General features: G+C 38.8%; 1 long non-coding RNA gene across 2 annotated transcripts in view; it reads right to left on the reverse strand.

Moving 5' to 3' along the window:
* Window positions 1-3,069: 3,069 nt before the first annotated feature.
* The window catches only part of LOC140633355 (uncharacterized), a 49,238-nt gene continuing 31,601 nt past the window's right edge, over window positions 3,070-20,706 (reverse strand). The window contains exons 4-5 of one of the 2 annotated variants that reach the window (XR_012030969.1): window positions 10,480-10,597; window positions 3,070-3,878 (exon numbers count right to left, since the gene is read on the reverse strand). This is a non-coding gene — a long non-coding RNA (uncharacterized lncRNA). Of the gene's footprint in view, window positions 3,879-4,305; window positions 4,941-10,479; window positions 10,598-20,706 lie in introns of those variants that run through there. The other variant, XR_012030970.1, reaches the window with a different exon arrangement.

Genomic DNA, 20,706 nt, shown 5'->3' on the forward strand with positions numbered 1-20,706 from the left:
ATAAATAAGTGGTTTTCTTTAAATGCATGCCATTCCATCACAGTAGTTATTTAAAAAGTGAAATATTGTTACCGACCCAAATATCTTAAATAGGTGTATGGTTAAACAACTTATAGTTCATACATATGATAGAATAATCTGGAACATTAAAAACCATGTTTCAGAAAACATTCAATTATATGAGAATGCTCATGATATAGTGCTTAGTAAAAAAGCAAACTAATGAAACTAGAAATATAGCATTGGGGAGGCCGAGAAAAATCAAGGCCATTCCACCTCAAGTTTAGCATTAGCACAAGTACAGCCATCTTAGGCCCCTGTGAATAAGAGCTGAACTTTATAGGAAAAACTGCAGAATGTCCTTGCCAGGCAATCCCATATCAGAAAGACAACAGAGCTCACGCCCATGGTAGAAAGTCCCATATTAGAATGAGAACAGAGCTCAATGCCCTGAAAGCCCCATATCAGAGTATAAACAGAACTTGAGAAATTCCTCCACCCCTTCTGAAAATCCCCTAGACCAGCCTATAAAAAACCCAGCTGTAACCCACTTCGGGGTCCAAGTCCCTGCCCCTCTGTGTTGGGTATACTTGGATCCAAGCTCGAGCTTGCTAATAAACCTTCGTGCGCTTGCATCCGTGTAGGCTTCATGGTGGTTTCTCGGATTCGCAATCTTGGGCACAACAGCATATGGTCTCTTTTTGGTTAGAAAAGCATATAAACTTAGAAAAAATGGAAGGAAACATATCAAAATATTGGCTTTTCAAGAGTAACTGCTGGCGATTCTTCTTTTCTTCTTCACACCATAACTTGATACAAATTCTATAATTTGGAGAAAATATCCAGAAAGCTGTCATTTTCTGTTTTAATTACCGCAATTCCTTATACATTTTCCCAGAGTAACTACTTTAGAAATTATGTATGATAACACTTGAATAATGACAATAAAAGAAAGCAAAGATTGGACATAAAATATTTGTGTAAATCTTCATGATTATTCATCCAACATTTAAGTATCTTCTGTGAGCTCTGTCCTACATTAGGTTCTGTGACCTAAACCAAATACAAAATGAAGTCCCTACTCTTGAGAATCAAGAAACAGATCCTGAAAAGTTAAATTATGTCGGATAAATATGACTTAATAGCGTATATGGGGTTACAATAAAGTATTCACAGAAATAAAAGACCAGTCATTTTCTAGAGAAGAAATAGTAAAAATCAATATAAGATTGATGAGATTATTGCTCGCCAGAGTAACTCATCCAAAGGGAGATTATTTGTCATTTCTGAAGACTGGAAGAAATACCTAATTTAATCAGGATGATCTGGGTTTGTTTTGTTGCTGTCCTAAAGAACAGAATGTAACTTTGTTTAAATTAGATAATCCAGTACAGTGGCCTCAATCTTCAGTTTGCCTCAGAATAACCTGGAAGACCTTTTGAAACCTGACTTCTGGCCTCCATCCCCAGAATAGCTCAGTGAGGAGGCTTGGAATCATGCCCAATAATTTGCTTTTTGAACAAGACCCCAAGTGAAGCAGCTGCTTTTGATCCAAGGACCACACTTTGAGAACCACTGATCTAACACATTATTTTGAAATCTCTGTGGGAAGGAAACAGTGGATGAGTCAGAAACTTTTTCTGCATGGAGTCTTGATAAACAGGAATGGAGGAGGAAGCATGTGCCAGTGTCTGTAGTGCTGTTACAGACTCCTCTGAGGGTGCACTCCCACTCACAGAGATGCTTCCAGAAGTTTCCTAATGGATGGGAATAGACTTCCTTTGGATCCAGCTACATTCACAAACCTGCAGGTACCTGACCCAATCTGGACCAACCAGAGTCCATTCCTTAGAAAACTGGCATTGGAACTGGGTCAATCTTTCTAAGATGCAGGTAATATAAAATGTGAATTCAAGAGTGGTGGGTAGCCATTTGGTGCCAAGCTGGAGCCAGACCAGTCTATACTGACCTGCAAGAGCAAACTGCTAAATCTTTTAAGAATTTTATGAGTCAGCTGTTAAGCATAGCCATTGTTAAAAATTAAATGTTTATTTACATAAGTACATTATAAATACAGGTAATAAATACACAGAACCTATTATGTATTACTAATTATATTACTATATTTTACTATAATTTATGCTCTTGGATTTAGTTATAACTACTGTATCTTTGTGGTGGAAATTCCATATAACATGTGCTACTACATATTTTTCAATGACTCCGCACTTAAAGATGTGATATTGGTACCTTAGATCAGCCACAGTGGGAATGTTCACACCACTGAAATTGGCAAATGCTACAAATCTGGACTTGATTTATTATCTTGTTGATTTTCTAAACTTTAAAGTGTTATGGAGACAATGTTAATAATACAGATCAGAGTTTCTCAACCTTGGACCAGATAATTTGTTTTAGGGAGAGGGATGTTTGGCATCTATTTACCTGTTAGATGCCAGTAACACCCTCCCCTTCTATAATTGTGACAACCAAAAATGTCTCTGGACATTGCCAAAGGTCCCCTGAGGAGCAAAATCTCTCTCCTATCAAAAACAACTGTTGCACAGTAAGTAAAGAAGAAAAAGACTTGAGGAGATATTCTTCCAGGACTTGAGAAACTATTATCTGATTGAATAAAGAAGTCATCTACATGGCAAACAAATTAAGTTCTAACATGCACCTTTGTTATTTCACTTTTGTCTTATTCATTAATTTAAGCAGAGATATCAACCAGCATTCATGTCAGAGCGGGGCTCATTCATCCTTTATAACTACAGGTTGGCTGAGGACATAAGAGTTCTGCAAAAATCAATTAAAGAATCCTGTGAGAATCAACTAGCTATATGGAATTACAATAAAGAGTATGGTATAGGGGATCCCTGGGTGGCTCAGCGGTTTAGCGCCTGCCTTTGGCCCAGGGCGCGATCCTGGAGTCCCGGGATCGAGTCCCACGTCAGGCTCCCAGCATGGAGCCTGCTTCTCCCTCTGCCTGTGTCTCTGCCTCTCTCTCTCTCTATGTCTATCATAAATAAATAAATAAAATAAATAAATCTTTAAAAAAAAAAAAAAGAGTATGGTATAGTCCATTATTACCTACAATTGTGTCCTCCATATCCTTTATATCAGTAAAAATTACATGAATATAGGTGCACACCTCTTTTCTGCCAGAGAGCCAATTTTACATATTCACCAGCACAGTACTGGTAATCATCCACTACCCATGCGGGCTTTGCTAAACTCTTCAGCAAAGAGAGTTGGAATATCAAGAAAGAAGAGTAAAGCAGATTTGCAAAAAAGAGTCAAAAATGAGAGACAATGGAGAAAATTCCTGAGACCCTTTGGATTTTTAATTCTCTATTTGGATTCATCCTTGGAGTTCAGCTTGCATCTGTATACCAAAAAACACTACTGAATCCTTAGACCATATTTCTACTCTTATCTTTTTTTTTATCCTACTCTTATCTTAAGGTGCACTTTCTTCACTTCTAATGTTTCTAAGTTCAAGATGTATCTTACAACAAATGTGTTTGTAGTGAATGCTGTGGGGTTCTGCCCAGAACCTCTCTTTAGAGCCAAAAGACCCATCCCCCATCTTCTGGGAATAGGGGGTGCACAACCACATCCCTCACTAGGCAAAGCCTCAGGCTGCAGGGACCTGCCTCAGCCACAGTTACAGGCCCTCTCAGAGGGTGTCCATAACCAATGATCGACTGATGTGGAGATTCCGAGGCCCAGCTCATTGCTTCAACTTAGAGCATCTCAAAGGGTCATTCTCACCACAGAGCTCTCCATAGGGTCACAGGAGATCTCAGTTGCAACTCCCTCTGCCAAACTCTGCCTTCCTCATTCCCTCACAGATGCATCTCCAAAAGCAGTCTCTAGGAAACAATAAACATTTGCATGCAAAAAAAAGCAATGCATTGATCAGTAGACATAGGTAATCTGGTTCATTTGTTAGGAAACTATTAAATTGGCATTCTAGCTTTTGCATCAGTCCTTTCTTTGAATAGAGTTAGCCAGCTACTCCAGAGCCTGATCCAATCTGGTAACAGGGCAGCCCCGGTGGCGCAGTGGTTTAGTGCCGCCTGCAGCCTGGGGTGTGATCCTGGGGACCCCGGCTCGGGTCCCACATTGGGCTTCCTGCGTGGAGCCTGCTTCTCCCTCTGCCTGCGTCTCTGCCTCTCTCTCTCTGGGCCTCTCATGAATAAATAAATGAAATCTTAAAAAAATAATAAAATAAAATTATATAAAAAACAAAACAAAACAAATTTGGTAACACAAGCAAAATTGAATTTAAGGACACTAAAATTTGAGAAGGGCTCGCATCCTAGCGGATCTACAAATGTCAAGAGCCCTGTGATGACCAGGCAGAGAGATTGGCTAGCAATCCTCACTCTTTGTCTAGAACTTTTGCAGTGATCAAACTAGAGGGAGGGACAGCCCACACACTCTACCAGTCCCTTTCCTTCTTCCTGGACAGTTCTTGCCTGCTGTCATCTCCCCTTGTATTCCCTTCATCCCAAAGCTTTTGTACTGTTTTATTAGTGTGTTGTGGGCACTGAATGAAATAAAGAGTGGGAGAAAAAAAAATCTAAGATTAGGAATAAGAAAGGAGAGATAACCTTAGGTACAAAAAGCATTAAAGGAAATGTGAAAGATACTACCTGCAACGCAATGGCAATAAATTAAAATTTAGATCCAAAAGATATGATTTCCTAACAAAAACTTACCAAAGTTGTTCAATTAAAAGTTTAAAACTGAAATAAGCAATTACAGCAGAGAGAAAGAAAAGGTGATTAAAAAGCACCAGGTCCCAATGTTTTGATAAGAACAGATAATTCAAACTTTCTGGCTCAGAGATCCTTTCCATTCTTAAAAATTCTTAAAATTTTTCACAAAGGCTTTGTTTATATGGGTTAGAACTATCAATACTTACCATCCTAGAAGTTAAAACAGGAAAAAATGTCAAATTATTAATTCATTTTAAAATAACAATAAATTAGGGATCCCTGAGTGGCTCATCAGTTTAGTGCCTGCTTTCGGCCCAGGGAGTGATCCTGGAGTCCCAGGATGGAGTCCCACATCAGGCTCCCTGCATGGAGCCTGCTTCTCCCTCTGCCTGTATCTGCCTCTCTCTCTCTCTCTCTGTCTCTCATGAATAAATAAATAAAATCTTTAAAAATATATTTAAAAATAACAATATACTATACATCCATATAAATAATATATTTGGCAAAAAATATTTTCAAAGAAGTTAGGAAGAAGAGTGGCATTCTTTACATTATTGTAAACCTCTTTAATGTCAGGCCTAAGTAAAAAAAAAGAAAAAAATACAGATTCTCATATCTGCTTCTGCATTCAATCTGTTGTAATATGTTATTTTGTCTGAACTACATGAAGAAAGTCTAGCCTCATACAGTTATGCAGTTGGAAAAGAGAAGAGAATATTTTTAAGTAGACTCTACACCCAACATGGAGCTTGAACTCACGACACCCCAGTTTAAGAGTTGCAGCCAGTCAGGCCTCCCGAGAAGAATATCTTTATCAGATAACTGTGGACATTCTTCTTTGATACTCTACCCAAACATGACAAGTGGTCGTTTCCTAAAAGCTGCAATCTGAAACCACATTGATAAATTTTTAATTAATTAATTATTTTTTTAAAGATAGAGAATGAGAATGTGAGAGTGGGAGCACATTAGTGTGGGGCAGAAGCAGAGGCAGAGGGAAAGAGAGAATCTTAAGCAGGCTCCATACTCAATGTGGAGCTGGCTGGGGCTCAGTCTCATGACCCTGAGATCATGACCTGAGCTGAAATCAAGGGTCACACACTTAACTGACTGAGCCACCCAAGTGTCCAATATATTGATAAACTTTTCATACTCCATTACATTAAAATCCATTGGCCTATCTTGAACTTTGAATGGATCTTTTACTTGTGCATCATGTTGTAACATCATGCATTGATCATTTGGAAAATATTAGTTCACTGATCCATGTGAATCTTCCAAATGTTGACACACTTTATTACACAATATTTTAAAAATCACTTCCATTAGTATCACCCCCTGAATCTCATCAGAAAAGCCTTTTAATTATTGGGAAGCTATTAAGCTCATAGTGGCAAACACAATTTACTAATTGTAAAATGCTAATTGTCACTGAAAGCGCATATTTTATCACTAGCAACAAATATTGTCAGTTGTTTTCTCTAAGAGACAGGCTTATTTTGTTTATTTGCAAGAAAACATCTGCCAAATACCCAAATCTGAATAATCATATTTGTCCGCTGGTTATTATTTTAAATAAAAGTAGTGCCTCATGAAAAAAGAGCTAGTTCAGCTTGCAATTCAAACAATTACAATTACAGTGCTTTTCCTGAAGCCAACCATCATCATACTTCAGTACACAGCAGAAGTGCTTATGTGTACTTCCCATTTTATCATGCAGATTATTAAAAAGGTGTCTACTCGTGTCAAGATTTGGTAAAGTTAAATTTTACTTTTTTATTAAGAACACTTTTAAAATGAAACTGGCTTTTGTGTTTGTGACTGCAAGGGGGTGAAGAATATGACTCCTTGTGCAATTCAGTGACACTGCTTTGATTCCTGACAACACATCAGCAAACTTGCTATTGCTTTTGTACATTCAGCACAAATGTCAACTTTCAAAAGGTAATATATATATTTCATGTTTCACTTGTAATTTTTATGGCACAGGGTTTTGTAATAGGAGGTAATTATCTTGAAGATCATATGGAAGTATACATTTCCAAAAATAGTCATAAAAATAGTGAAAAAATATAGAGGATTGTTGCTTTTGGCCTGAAGGTCTAACTGCCAAGAACTACTGTCCCACCATAAACAACTAGAAAAACAGGCAAGATATATGAAACAACTATTTTTCAGACATTGGACAACATGCCACACAGGGTTATGATTCCTAAGAGAAGGAAAACCAATGAGGTGAGTCCTAGCCCAGGATTACTCCCAGAGGCAGCTTCCAGGAGACAGCATCAGTATAGAAAATCTAAACAGCACCCAATGTCTCACTGAGTTGAGGGAAAAGTGTTGGCAGATTGAAGAAGCTACATTTATAGGGGCAGGATACTAGAAAGAAAAAAGGTGTTCAGGGGAGAGCTCAAGAGACCTACAGAGGAGACCTTTCAAATCACTGGTCAAATCCTAATCTGCATATATTTGGATGAAATTCCCGAGACTGAGTAAAGAACCGCCATAAACAGTGGGACGTGCAAAGCCCAGAGCTCACACAGAGATGGGCATTTTCCCAACATAGGATGAACTCTTCAGAAGGGAATCGCCCAAGGAGTGGGGCTACTGAAGACTGCTTTGATTCACCCTAACAAAGCAGAAAAGCAAGCCTCAAAAGGATCAAATGATTCCAACTAACTTAACTTCCTGTTGGATAAAAGGCCAATATTTTTTGAAGGAATATAACAAAATCCAGCACCAAAAAACATAAAAATTCAGTGTCCTGAAATCCAAATAAAATTATCAGACATGGAGAAAATATAACCCATAACCAGGAGAAAAGTCAATCGATATAAAAAAGCCTAGAAATGACAGAGATGATGAAATAGGAAAGCTTGTATACCAGCTATTATAAATATGCTCCAGTTACTCAGGAATGCAGAGGAAAACACAAATATAATGAAGAGAGAACGAGAAGAAAACAAGACCCAAATGAAACTTCTAGAGATGGGACAGCCCCAGTGGTGCAGCGGTTTAGCGCCGCCTGCAGCCCAGGGCGTGATCCTGGCAACCTTGGATCGACTCCCACATCGGGCTCCCTGCATGGAGCCTGCTTCTGCCTCTGCCTGTATCTCTGCGCCTCTCTGTCTCTATGAATAAATAAATAAAATCTTTAAAAAAAAAAAAAAAGAAACTTCTAGAGATGGAAAAAAAAAAAAGAAAAGAAACTTCTAGAGATGAAAAACATAGTATCTGAAACGAAATGAAATAATAATAATATAGCATGAGTGACCAGTGAAACAATACCAAGCAGTCTAAGGTACCTGTATTTGGAGCCCCAGGAAGTCAGAGGAAGGGTAGGAGAAGGATATTTCAAGAAACAATGGCCAAATTTTTTCCAAATTTGATTAAACTAGAAAACACACAGATCCAAAAAGCTCATGAACCCAGCAGAAAACTACACCAAAGCACATCATAACCATATTTGTGAGTCCATAGTCAAAAGGACTAAGAATATCACGATGATAAAGGAATATGTTTAAAGCTGCCCCCCAAAAGTCATTATGTAAAGGGGAGCAAAGGAAGGAATGACTATAAAGTTCCTATTAGAAATGACACAAGCTAGAAGACATAGGACTGATATTTTTAATGTCACAGGAAAAAACTATCAATCTAGAATTCTACACTCAGCAAAAATATCTATTAAAAATTGAAATAAACTAAAGATATTTTTCTTCAGACAAAAAATGTTTAGAGAATTCATCAACGAGTCTGTGCTACAAGAAATGTAGTTCTTGGGGCACCTGGGTGGCACAGTCAATTAGCTATCTGGCTCTTGGTTTCAGCTCAGGTCACAATCTCAGGGTCCTGAGATCAAGCCCCTCATGAGGTTCTGTGCTCAGTGCCAACTCTGTTTGCCCCTCTCCCTCCCCCTCTACTCCTTCCCTCTCTACAATAAATAAATAAATCTTTAAAAAAGAAGGAAATGTTGAAGTTTTTCATATGGAAGAAAAGTTATGCAAAAGGACTAAGACTAGTACAGAAATGCTACACATGTGGATAAAGTATAAAAGAATTTTCCTAATTGTTTAATCTCTTCCAAAGAAAGGTAACAAACTCTTTAAATCAATAATTGCATTAAATATAAATTGCTTAAACGGTATAATTGAAAAGCAGAGATTATCAGGTGGACTTAAAAAAAAAACAAATAATACCTAACAATATGATGCTCACAAGAATCCTAATTTAAATAAAAAAACACAAATAAGTTAAAGGTAAAAGGATGGGAAAGAAGATATGCATGCCACCATAAGTAAAAAGAAATTGAGTGTGGCTATATTAATATCAGACAAAGTAAACTTTAGAATAATAATATTATTAAGGAGAAAGAGGGGTATTAAGGTGTTGAAGTAACAAGAGGACATGCAATCCTAAATGTGTAGGTACTTAATAACATAGTATCAAAATACATGAAGAAAAAATTGTTAGAGTTGAAAGGAGAAGTAAACAAGTCCACAATTAAAGGTAGAGATTTCGATACAGTACTATCAGTAATCGATAGAATAAGTGTACAGAAAACCAGTAAGAATACAGTAGTCTTGAACACCATCCATCTCACATGAGCTAATTACAATTTACAGAACATTCTACCCTGAATTTCAGAATGCATACATGCTCTTTTATTTTTTTAAATAAAAAATGAGGGGATCCCTGGGTGGCGCAGCGGTTTGGCGCCTGCCTTTGGCCCAGGGCGCGATCCTGGAGACCCGGGATCGAATCCCACATCGGGCTCTCGGTGCATGGAGCCTGCTTCTCCCTCTGCCTGTGTCTCTGCCTCTCTCTCTCTCTCTCTGTGTGACTATCATAAATAAATAAAAAAAATTTAAAAAAAAATTTAAAAAAAAAAAAAAATAAATAAATAAATAAAAAATGAGTGAGCTCTACACCCAACATGGGGCTTGAATTCATAACCCCAAGATCTAGAGTCACATGCTCTAGTGAAACAGTCAGGTGCCACTATACTCACACTATTTTATTTTATTTTAAATATTTTATTTATCTATTCATAAGACACACTGAAAGACAGAGAGAAAGAAAGAAAGAGGCAGAGACACAGGCAGAGGGAGAAGCAGGCTCCATGCAGGAAGCCTGATGTGGGACTCGATCCCAGGACCCCAGGATCACGCCCCTGGCCAAAGGCAGGCGCTAAACCACTGAGCCACCCAGGAATCCCCTACACATGCTCTTTTAAAGTTCATTGGAATATGCAGTAAGACAGACTATATTCTGGGACATTAAACAAGACTCAATAAATTTAAATTTTTAAAATTTAAAGTTATTAAAACCATACACAGTATGTTTTCTGATAACATACTAAATTAGTAATCCATAACAGAAAGATATCTAGAAAAATCCCCAAATCCTGCAAAATAAACACCCTTATAAATAACCCCTAGAATCAAAGAAGACATCACAAGGGAAATTAGAAAGTATTTTGAACTGAATGAAAATTAGAGCACAGGGTATCAAAATCTGTGGGATATTAACAGAAATCTGCAGACCCTAATAGATTCACTGGAGAAGTTACCAAATATATAAAAGAGAATTAACACAAATTTTAGGCAGTTACTTTCAGAGAAGGGAAAAGCAGGGGATGCCTCTCAACTCATTTAGCGAGGCCAGCCTTCCCCGATACCAAAACCAGACAAAGATAGTACAGAACAACAAACCCACATCTTTCAAAAACTTTAGACACAAAATTCCTTACCAAAACATTAGCAAGTTGAATCCAGCCATGTATGAAAAGAATTATATCCTTTAACGAAGTGCTATGCAAGGGTGTGGTTCAACATCCAGAAACCAATGTCATCCACTGTATCAATAGGCTAAAGAAGAAAAAGCATGTGACTATATTAATTGACAAAGAAAAAAAGCATTTTACAAAATCCAACACCCACAGCAAAAGAAAGCAAACTTGGAAAAAGGGCATTTACAAAAACCCCACAGCTAATACCATATTAGATGGTGAAGGACTAAATTGTGTCACCGTTGGGTTGAGGTACAACCTGAATGTATGCAAACTGATAAATGGATAAATAAATTGTTGTACAATCCATCCAGAGGAGTTCTACCCTACAATAAAAGGGAATTAACAGCTAAGACAGGCAGCAACATGAAAAGGTTTCAAAACATGATGCTAAGGGAAATATCTCAGACATAAAATACCATGTGTTGCTGATTCCATGCACATGAATTCTTTTTTTTAACAATAAATTTATTTTTTATTGGTTTTCAATTTGCCAACATACAGAATAACACCCAGTGCTCATCCCGTCAAGTGCCCCCCTCAGTGCCTGTCACCCATTCACCCCCACCCCCCACCCAATTCTTTTTTTTTTTTAAGTAGGCCCCACACCCAGCATGGACACCAAGGGGCTTGAACTCATGACCCTGAGATCAAAACCCAGGCTGAGATCAAGAGTCAGATGCTTAACCAACTGAGTCACCCAGGCGCCCTTCCATGCACATGAATCCTTAAAAAGTTAAAACTATAGTGATACAAAGCAATTAGTGATAGCAGGAGCTGGGATTTGGGCTGGCAATTGAATATAAAGGGGCAGGAGGAACTTTTTTTTGGGGGGATGGAAATATTACATATCATAAAGTGGTAAAAGAAACATTTCTAGAACCTCCCTAAACTCCCTATCATCTGATACATTCCACACTGTGACGGGATCCATTCCTTAGCATGCTCTATCATTCTCTTCTCCTGTATGAACCACCACACCCCAAAATATACACACTTCACCAGTTTTTTGAGAAGGCCTATTTGTGACAAAAGCTGCTACAGTTGAGAGCATCCAAAAGGGAGGGATAAACATTGCAAGTTGATAGAAGCAGTGGTCATGAAAAAAGCTGGCTATAAACAGCCCGTAAGTGTTAGAAAAATCTATCAAAACACATTTATATGCCATATTTCATCAATTTTAAGATGCTTTTTTTTTTTTTTAACACATTTTAACTTCTTGAAACAGGGATGCATCTTTCAATTGGTGACATCATGCCATTATAATTGAATGTGTTTATGGGGCGCCTGGGTGGCTTAGTCAGTTAAGTGTCTGACTCTTGATTTTGGCTTAGGTCATGATCTCAGCATTGTGAGATCGAGCCCTGCAACCGGCTCTGCCCTGGGTATGGAGCCTGCTTAAGATTCTCTCTCTCCCTCTGCCCCCCTCCCTAAAATAATAAAAATAAAAATAACAATTGGGTGTGTCTATTTTTCTTAGTAGTAAATTTTTCCTAACGGAGCACCTTAGAATTGATGACTTCGACAGAGTCAATAAACTGCAGAAGAGCTGGACAGAGGATGGACTGGTTTTTGCTGTGGCTGACAAGGGTAAGACATCAAAGATGAGAGATGATTCCAGAGTCCAGAGGACTGGAATCCATGCCCTGGGACAGAGTCTCCATGTTATGTATAAAATTATCAGCCCTGTTGCCACCTATTCCTGTCCCCAGTTAAGGCTGAAGAGGTACCTTGGCAAGTGGTGCAGATAGACTTTGGAACAGGAAGTCACTACTGAATGGCTAGAAGAGACAGTAGTAGGGAAAGGTGGTAATGAGCAGGTCCCATCTCCAGCAGGTGGCACCACAAAGAGAAAAGATAAATGGAGGCACTTGGGCCTAGCTTGCTCAAGGAAGAGTACAGTCGGCTGATTGCATTATGAAATTTGGTAACTAACGACCTTGCCACTGTGCTACTAGTGGACTAGACAACAGAGCCTCCGTACTATAATTAATCTTTCTGGACTTCAGTTTCTTCATCTCTAAAATGAGGAATAATAATAATACCAACCTAAAAGAATTAGATGTTGATTAAAAAGAGATAACACTGGAGCGTCTCGCTGGCTCAGTCAATGGAGTATGTGATTCTGGATCTTGGGGTTATGAGTTTGAGCCCCACACTGAGCATAGAGATTATTTAAAATCTTTAAAAAAGGGAGAGATAATACAAGTAAAGGGCTAAAAATACTGTCCGGCATATATAAGTATTCAATGATTTATGTATCATTATAGTCACTTCCATAAATATTTTAAAATTCATCCATTCATTTATTCAACCTTTTAACATTTACTTAGCAGTTATGATGCTAAAACCTGAATAGTTTATTGTAGTTTGTTACTGTTCTTCGTGTCTTTTTAATCTCCTTAGCAATGGCCAGTGGCAAATGCCAATTTCTCCTGATTTACTAATCCTTCTTAATATATTTTATTTCTGTTCCATCATCCTGCTACTTAGGCAACTGGTTGAACATACAGGGCCATAGTTTTTACTCTTTACATTAAAAATGATACTACTGACTCTTTGTAAAATATACCCTATCAACAAAGACTTAGAAAGATGACTAAGACTGAAGAAAGAAAAATAAAGAGTAGAGAGTGTCTTTGTCACATAAGGAGGTGTGATTGTAGGCCAGGCATTTGCAAAATAAAGATAATACTTAACTGGCAAAGATTTTGACAGAAACAAATGAGATGATAGATGTCAAAAGGCATAAATTTATTATGATGGACTCTTAATCATAATAGATTTTTGTTAACAAAAATAACATGATATGCCAGAAACTAATGTTGTATGTCAATTATACCTCAATTTTTAAAAATTAAAAAAATGATTTTCCTTTGACTGATTATAGTAGTTAAATGTATTTACACAGTAACTTCCTACTGAAAAAAATCCCCAAGTTTAATTCTCCAAACTCCTGAGAGAGCCAAGGGACAGAAATGAAATATGACCCTGAGTGTATGTAACATTTTTTACTGTACTGATGAAAAGAATTTTTTAAGACTTATTTATTTATTTTAGAGAGACAGAGAGAGAAAGTGCAGGAGTAAGCCCAAAGAGGGGCACAAAGGGGGAAGGAAAGTGACAAGCAGACTTGGTGCTGAGCAGTGCCCAAACCCCCTACTGGGCTTTCTCAATTTCATGATCCTGAGATCATGACCTGAGCTGAAATCAAGAGGCGGATGCTCAACTGACTAAGCCACCCAGGCAGCCCTGAAAAGAAATTATCCAAGATGTATTAATGGGCACTAGTGCTAAATCTAGACTCTATATCTCTTATTTCTCAACTTTGTGTTTCTCTCCTTGTATTTTAAGCCCCTTAAGTCTTTCAAAAGAAAAAAATATATACACAAAGACCCAACACTTCTCATCCTGGCTGGCCTTTAGAATCATCTGGGAACTTTAGAAAAATACTAATGCCTAGCCCTAGCCCTGCATTCAGAATCTCTGAATGTGGAGTCTGAATATTGGTCATTCAAAAAGTTTCCCAGGGGATCCTTATGTGCATCCATTGTCAAAAATCACTAGTGGAGAATTCAACATCAGCTACGCAATTTCAAAAGCATGCACGTACCCTTTCCAATGTCAGCTTTTCTCCTGAAATGGTTTTGTTGAGTATAGACTTCATATAAGGCACAGCACTGGGTGCTGACTACCATGGCATCCTTTTTTCTGCATGCCATTCCCCTTTATTTGTACTTTTTTGAGTGTGGTTCATAGTCTGCCTTGTTGTATAGTTATTTTTGTACTTATTCAAGCCATCTTTTAGAATATCCATCTCTTGGGGGCACCTGCCTGGTCAGTTGGAAGAGCATATGACTTTTGATCTCAGGGTTGTGAGTTCGAGCCCCACCTTGGGTATACAGATTACTAAAAAATAAATAATTTTTAGAATATCCCTTTCTTGAGGACAGGAACCGTGACAGTGCCCTTTCATGGGAATTCTCTGCTTAATGTTTTAGTTGCCCACTCTTTTCATCTCACCTTGGAACACCTTAGAACCTGTATTTCACCTTCCCAGTGCTCAATCCAACCACATATCTCCCTTTGATTATGCCCATTTTCTTTTCTTATGTGCACCTCTCACCTCCACATAATTTAATTTTGTTCTCAGAGAATTTCATTGATTATTTGTCTTCATTCTTTCAAATGTTTTATCTCCCAAATATTACCTAAATGACCTTACAGTTCTTCCTCTCCGGCCATGGCTCTTCCCTGGCTTCACTCTTTCCCACTTCCTACTATCTCTTTGCTCAATCCCTTCCCCCATCACTTAACCACCCTTCTTTCTAAATTCCCCATAGGAGGCATTAGTCCCATTCAAAGGTATCTGTTGCCAGGGGTATGGAGCTGGGGTGCTCAGGAGTGGGATGCTTTGGTCAGTTTTGATGAGGTGTTAATTAGAGCTAGACCTTAATATAAGGAAAAGGGTAGCAGTTGGTGGAGGGGGACCTGGTCATTCCACACCCAACAGGCATGATGGAGGACAAGACAGGGGACAGAGAATAGGAGTGTTGTCAAAATGCTATGTGGAAGAGGTAAGTCAAAAAGAAGAGCCAGCAAGTTCATGGATCCAGCCAAGAGGAAACAGGTTAGAGATAGAAACAGAGAAGAAACACAGGTAACAAAGTGCAGAGATCAGAGTCCATGAGCAAGACTGTTAGATGAATATTATTTACAGCTTCCTAATTGCACTCCACACCTCTTTCTGCTGTACCCTGTCAGTCTTAAAGTGTTCATACTTGAATGGTTTCTGACTCTGCTCTCTATAAACCATAGACTGGTTTACTACTGGTGGTAGTAGACTGGAATTTTGTGGGGTAAAAGAGGTGAAAATTTCTCTAGAGCTATGTAGTCCTTATGGTAGATGGTAGACTGGTATGTTAGTTTCTTTTTTTTTTTTTTTATGATAGTCACACACACACGGAGAGAGAGAGAGAGAGAGAGAGAGAGGCAGAGACATAGGCAGAGGGAGAAGCAAGCTCCATGCACTGGGAGCCCGATGTGGGATTCGATCCCGGGTCTCCAGGATCGCGCCCTGGGCCAAAGGCAGGCGCTAAACCGCTGCGCCACCCAGGGATCCCGGTATGTTAGTTTCTTATATGTGGTTCTTATTAGCAGGGTTAGGGGGAAAATATTTGCCATAAGGAGGTAATGTCAGCTGCTATGAGGGCAAGGCTGAACCAGGCATACTTGTTGACTCAAAGAGGTAGAAGCAAAGGTAGTCCTGAGGGTAAATGAAAATCATTGTAAAGAGAAATACAAGTCCATGCTCAAAGGACAGCACCAAGTATGAGATCAGAGGGACAAGTATATGCCCATAAACAGGAGGTGAGGCAAGAGATCAAGAGCCAAAGGCATTAGAAATATCTTCCTGAAGCAGAGTGTAATCCTGAAATAAATATTTGGCATTCTAAACTGTGCACAATATATCAGAGCAGAAATTCATTTACCTTGAGAATCAGACTCATGTGCTAGGGGTAGCTGACCAGTTTAAAGATACAAAGACAAGTTAATCTCTTCCAAGAGGTCCCTCCCATCAGACAGGATAGACCTGGAGCTTCCCATCTGGGTATTCTTCACAGAAATGGAGTTGCTCTCTGGGCTGTGTATGAGTACCCCTTGAGCATCCTTCAGTCTCGGTCCCTGTCATCAGGCCAGAGTTAAAACTATTCTTGGAGGTTGTGGGTACATCAACCTCACCAATCACTTGTTTGGGGCCTCATATAAGATTGCTGGGGTGCGTCTTTGGGGTGTGTAATAGTCTTTGGGGTGTGCTAAAATTTAAGGTAGAAACATACGAAGTGAGGAATTGAACATGGGAGGCAACCAGAGTTATGGATTTTGTCATTACAAAGAGGCCCAGATTCTCAGACAAGGACAGATGAAGAGAGTGGTGGAAGGATGGCCAGGACATCTCCCATCTGACTCATTTCCCTTACTATTTGGTACTTACTGACTCTGGCCTTGTATTATAACGTCTCCTGTGATGCTAGAGGGTGTCCTGTAGGTGTTTCTGAGTGGCCTGAGCTCCTACATTGATGTGACCAGGAGCTGGGCTCACAGAGGCTCAGGATAATAGCAGGAAGAAATGGTGGTAAAACAAGAAATACCACAAAAGGGCATTCAGGGGGGAGGAGTTAAAAGAGCTATTACATATAAATTCAGAGGTTATTTCTGGACTACTCACTTATCTGTTCATCTTTGCCACCATGAAGGTATACAAAGACTGCCAACTTTCCAACCTCCTCTGGAAATTACTGTCCTTAATAAATCCTGTAGCTGCATAAAATTATCTGGACCCTAAATTCTGGCAGCTTCCAAATGTCCCAGGAGAGTCATTAATGTAGATGATATTTCAGAGCCCATTGAGTCAAATGACTTAAGGTCTTTGAGAACAGCTCTGCCCTGATCTCCTCTAACAGGGGCAAGTAGAGGTTATTTATAGGGTCCACTGAGGGCCCAGGGCCCTTCTCCCTCAGCAGCAACTTGGTAAAGCTGAATGACAGCTCTATCAATAGTTCTTCCTTTGCCTTACTTCAACTACCCTCCAATCCCCAAAGGTAAGTAATATCATCCCCAGAGCAAACAAGACATGGAAGGATTATGTAACTTGCCCACAGTCATACAGCTATGAGCAAAAGTCCTAGAATATGAGCCCATATTTGTCTTAGTTCAAAGTCTATAATCTTACCAAATAAGTTAGCACTGCCTCAAAGTAGAGATGAGGAACAGTATTGGAGGACAAAAAATCACAGCTGAACACTGTGTCAGTGAGACAATGGTTAGGGCTTATTGATTTCAACACTAATTCCCATCACAGCCAAAAGGGAACAGAAAGTGAGTATAAATTATGGCCACCTGGTTGTGCAGAGGAGCACCAGAGCCCAGCTATGCTAGAAATCAATATAAATCCAATGCAGAGATTTTCAGTAAGTAGGTCTTCCTTGGAGTGCCTGGAAAAAGATGTTTCTATTGTTGTTGCTTCTTTGTATTTTTCATCAATGGCCAAATCTGCTTTTGCTAATGAAATGATGACTTTCTCAAAATAGCTATATTTATACTCACTCAAAACTCATTCCAGGACATAGGAGATATGACAACACCAATAAATTTGTTAAAATTATCATTTAAATGAGAGAAAGAATTAGTCTCAATAGGAATCTGGATTATAGAATCTTTAAAACTAATATGATCATGTTATAGAAATTTGAAAAATAGAGAAAAAACATACATAATTCCAGCTCTACCACCATCGTTACCATTTCATATAATTTATATACATATTTTATATGCATATTTACTGACTTTGTAATAATTATGTACATATTTTATACCGTTTAAAAATTTTAATTACAGTATAATTAACATACAGTGTTTTTTAGTTTCAGGTATACAATATAGTGATTCAACAATTCTGCACATTACTCAATGCTCATTAAGATAAGGGTATTCTTTAATCCCTTTCACCTATTTCCCTCATGCCCCCACCCACCTCCCCTCTGGTAACCATCAGTTTGTTCTACTACATTTAAGAGTCTGTTTTTTGGTTTGTCTCTTTTGTTGGTTTGTTTCTTAAATTCCACACGAGTGAAATTATATGGTATTTGTCTCTCGCTTATTTCATTTAGCATTATGCTCTCTAGATACATCCATGTTGTTGGAAATGGCAAGATCTCATTCTTTTTTAGAGCTGAGTAATATTCCATTGTGTATATACACCACATGTTCTTTATCTGTTCATCTATCAATGGACACTTGGGCTGCTTCTGCAATTTGGCTATTGTTAATAATGCTGCAATAAACACAGGGTACAAATATCTTTTCAAACTGGTGTTTTGGTATTCTTTGAGTAAACTCCTAGTAGTGGAATACTGGATCATATGGTAATTCTATTCTTAATTTTTTGAGGAACCTCCATACTGTTTCCCATAGCAGCTGCATCAGTGTGCATTTTTACTATCCTGCTTTTTTCCCCTTTAATATACATCATAGGCACTTTTCCATTTTGATTAATGGCCTTCTTAACAGTTTATTTAGTTGGTTATACAGCATTTCATGAAGTGGGCTACAACTAAAATTTACTTAAATCATTCCTATGCTGTTGGATATTTAGGTCATTGAAAGTTTTTGCTGTTATAAATTATTCTGCAGCGAACATCTTTATGCAAATGTATTTTATTGGCATAAAATGTTAAGATTTTCTTGTTATATTCACTATTACTCTAGGCTTGATCTTAAGCATCACATCTCCAAATTAATAGGTTAACATGCTAGCCAGTCCCTTTCTTCCAATCTGTCCTGTATAACACTAAGAGATTGTTATCCTAAAATACCACTTTTATCATGTCATTTTCCTACTTAAGATATTCTTATTTGCCTGTATTATATGTGGTATGACTAGACTACTCTATTAGAACCCTTACAGACCAAAATGTGAAGCGTGTTGGGCCCCCAAAGGCTAACCAGCAGGAACCAGGAAATAAACTAGAGCCAGTGGAACTAGATTCACCAACCCAGGAACGAGAGTGGGTTCCTAAATGCATGTCAGTTCCACTAGAGCAAGAAAAACTTGGGTTCGGTTCAAGTTGGATCCACCCAAGAGGTCTTATCCATCAAAGACATGGCACTGATGGTCACTGAGGGGTGGTAACACACACAGTCAAGCGGAACCAAAAATTAAAGTTCAAGATAAATTTATCCAGGTTGAACGAGACTTACAGTAGGGTGAGCAGTGTTAGATACCCAGGGGCACAGGAGCCAACATAAACTAGATGGGATCAGAGCCCAGTCAAATTGGTCTTGGTTGGGATCCCTGGGTGGCGCAGCGGTTTGGTGCCTGCCTTTGGCCCAGGGCGTGATCCTGGAGACCAGGGATCGAGTCCCACGTCGGGCTCCCGGTGCATGGAGCCTGCTTCTCCCTCTGCCTATGTCTCTGCCTCTCTCTCTCTCTCTCTCTGTGTGACTATCATAAAAAATAAAAAATAAAAAAAAGTTGGTCTTGGTTTATGGCATGGTTCCAGAACTACCAGGTTACTAGAGTGCAAATAAGGAACCAGGGGAGAAGCCCAGTTGTATAAACTAGGTCCACGTAAGGGACAGCACAGAAGTCTGCGCCTGTAAGCAGCAAGCAGTGCTCAATCCCACAACTGTATGATCATGATCTGAGCCAAAATCAAGAGTTAGACACTCCACTGACTGAGCCACCCAGGTGCCCTGATGTTGCAGTCTTAATGCAAAGGCAGCTTGGAGGTAGGATTTCTTCCTCTTTGGGGAATCTCAGCCATTTTCTCTTAAGACTCTCATCTGATTGGACAACGCCCACAACATTATAGAGGGTAACTGTTTTACTCAAAATTCTACTAATTTGAACACTAGTGTCATTGAACAAACAACCTCTACAATGGTGTTTGACCAAACAACTGGGTGCCATAGCCTGGCCAATATAAAATTAACCATGGCAGCACTGAAATGAGTTCACATCACTCAAATCCTGAGTATGGAAGAGAAAGATAACTGTATCTTTTCCCAATTATTCCAAGATTATGGGACCAAACACAAGGTTCTCATCCTTACATGTAAGTACTCATTTCTCATGGATCCTGAATACAACTCTTCTCCTGCTGAGTCAGGTCAGCTTTGCCTCTATCATTCACCAATAGATCATGGCCACTCCTGCTGCTGTGAATCCCAATTTCTTTGCTTACACAGACTTCTACTACCTTCAAGAACAAGTTCACAAGAATGCTTCTCTACCAAGATTTCTGTCATATGTGGGCTCAAACCTGAGGTGGCATTTCCCTTCTGACTAAATCCGGAATAAAAGATATAATGAGGCAGCAAAAAAATCCACAGAGGAATGAAACCTGGAGCTAGAATTTTTTCCTCTACAAATTAGCTAACCTGAAAGACTAGCTGTGCAAGGAAATACATTTGAGAGAGCCATTCTCTACCTATTCATGATGCTCAAGAACACCGCAGTATCTCTTCAAGGTCAAGAACACTTATTTATAGCTGAGTCCTGCTTCCTTTAAGTTTTTCAGTGTTGCATCATATATTTAGTTGACTACAGCCAAATTAAGCACAGATAATAATATACAGTTGATTTTTATTGAGAGAAAATTTACATGCAGTTAAATGTTACAGATC

This window comes from Canis lupus, chromosome 5, assembly GCF_048164855.1.
Source record: "Canis lupus baileyi chromosome 5, mCanLup2.hap1, whole genome shotgun sequence".
Taxonomy (NCBI): Eukaryota; Metazoa; Chordata; class Mammalia; order Carnivora; family Canidae; genus Canis; species Canis lupus.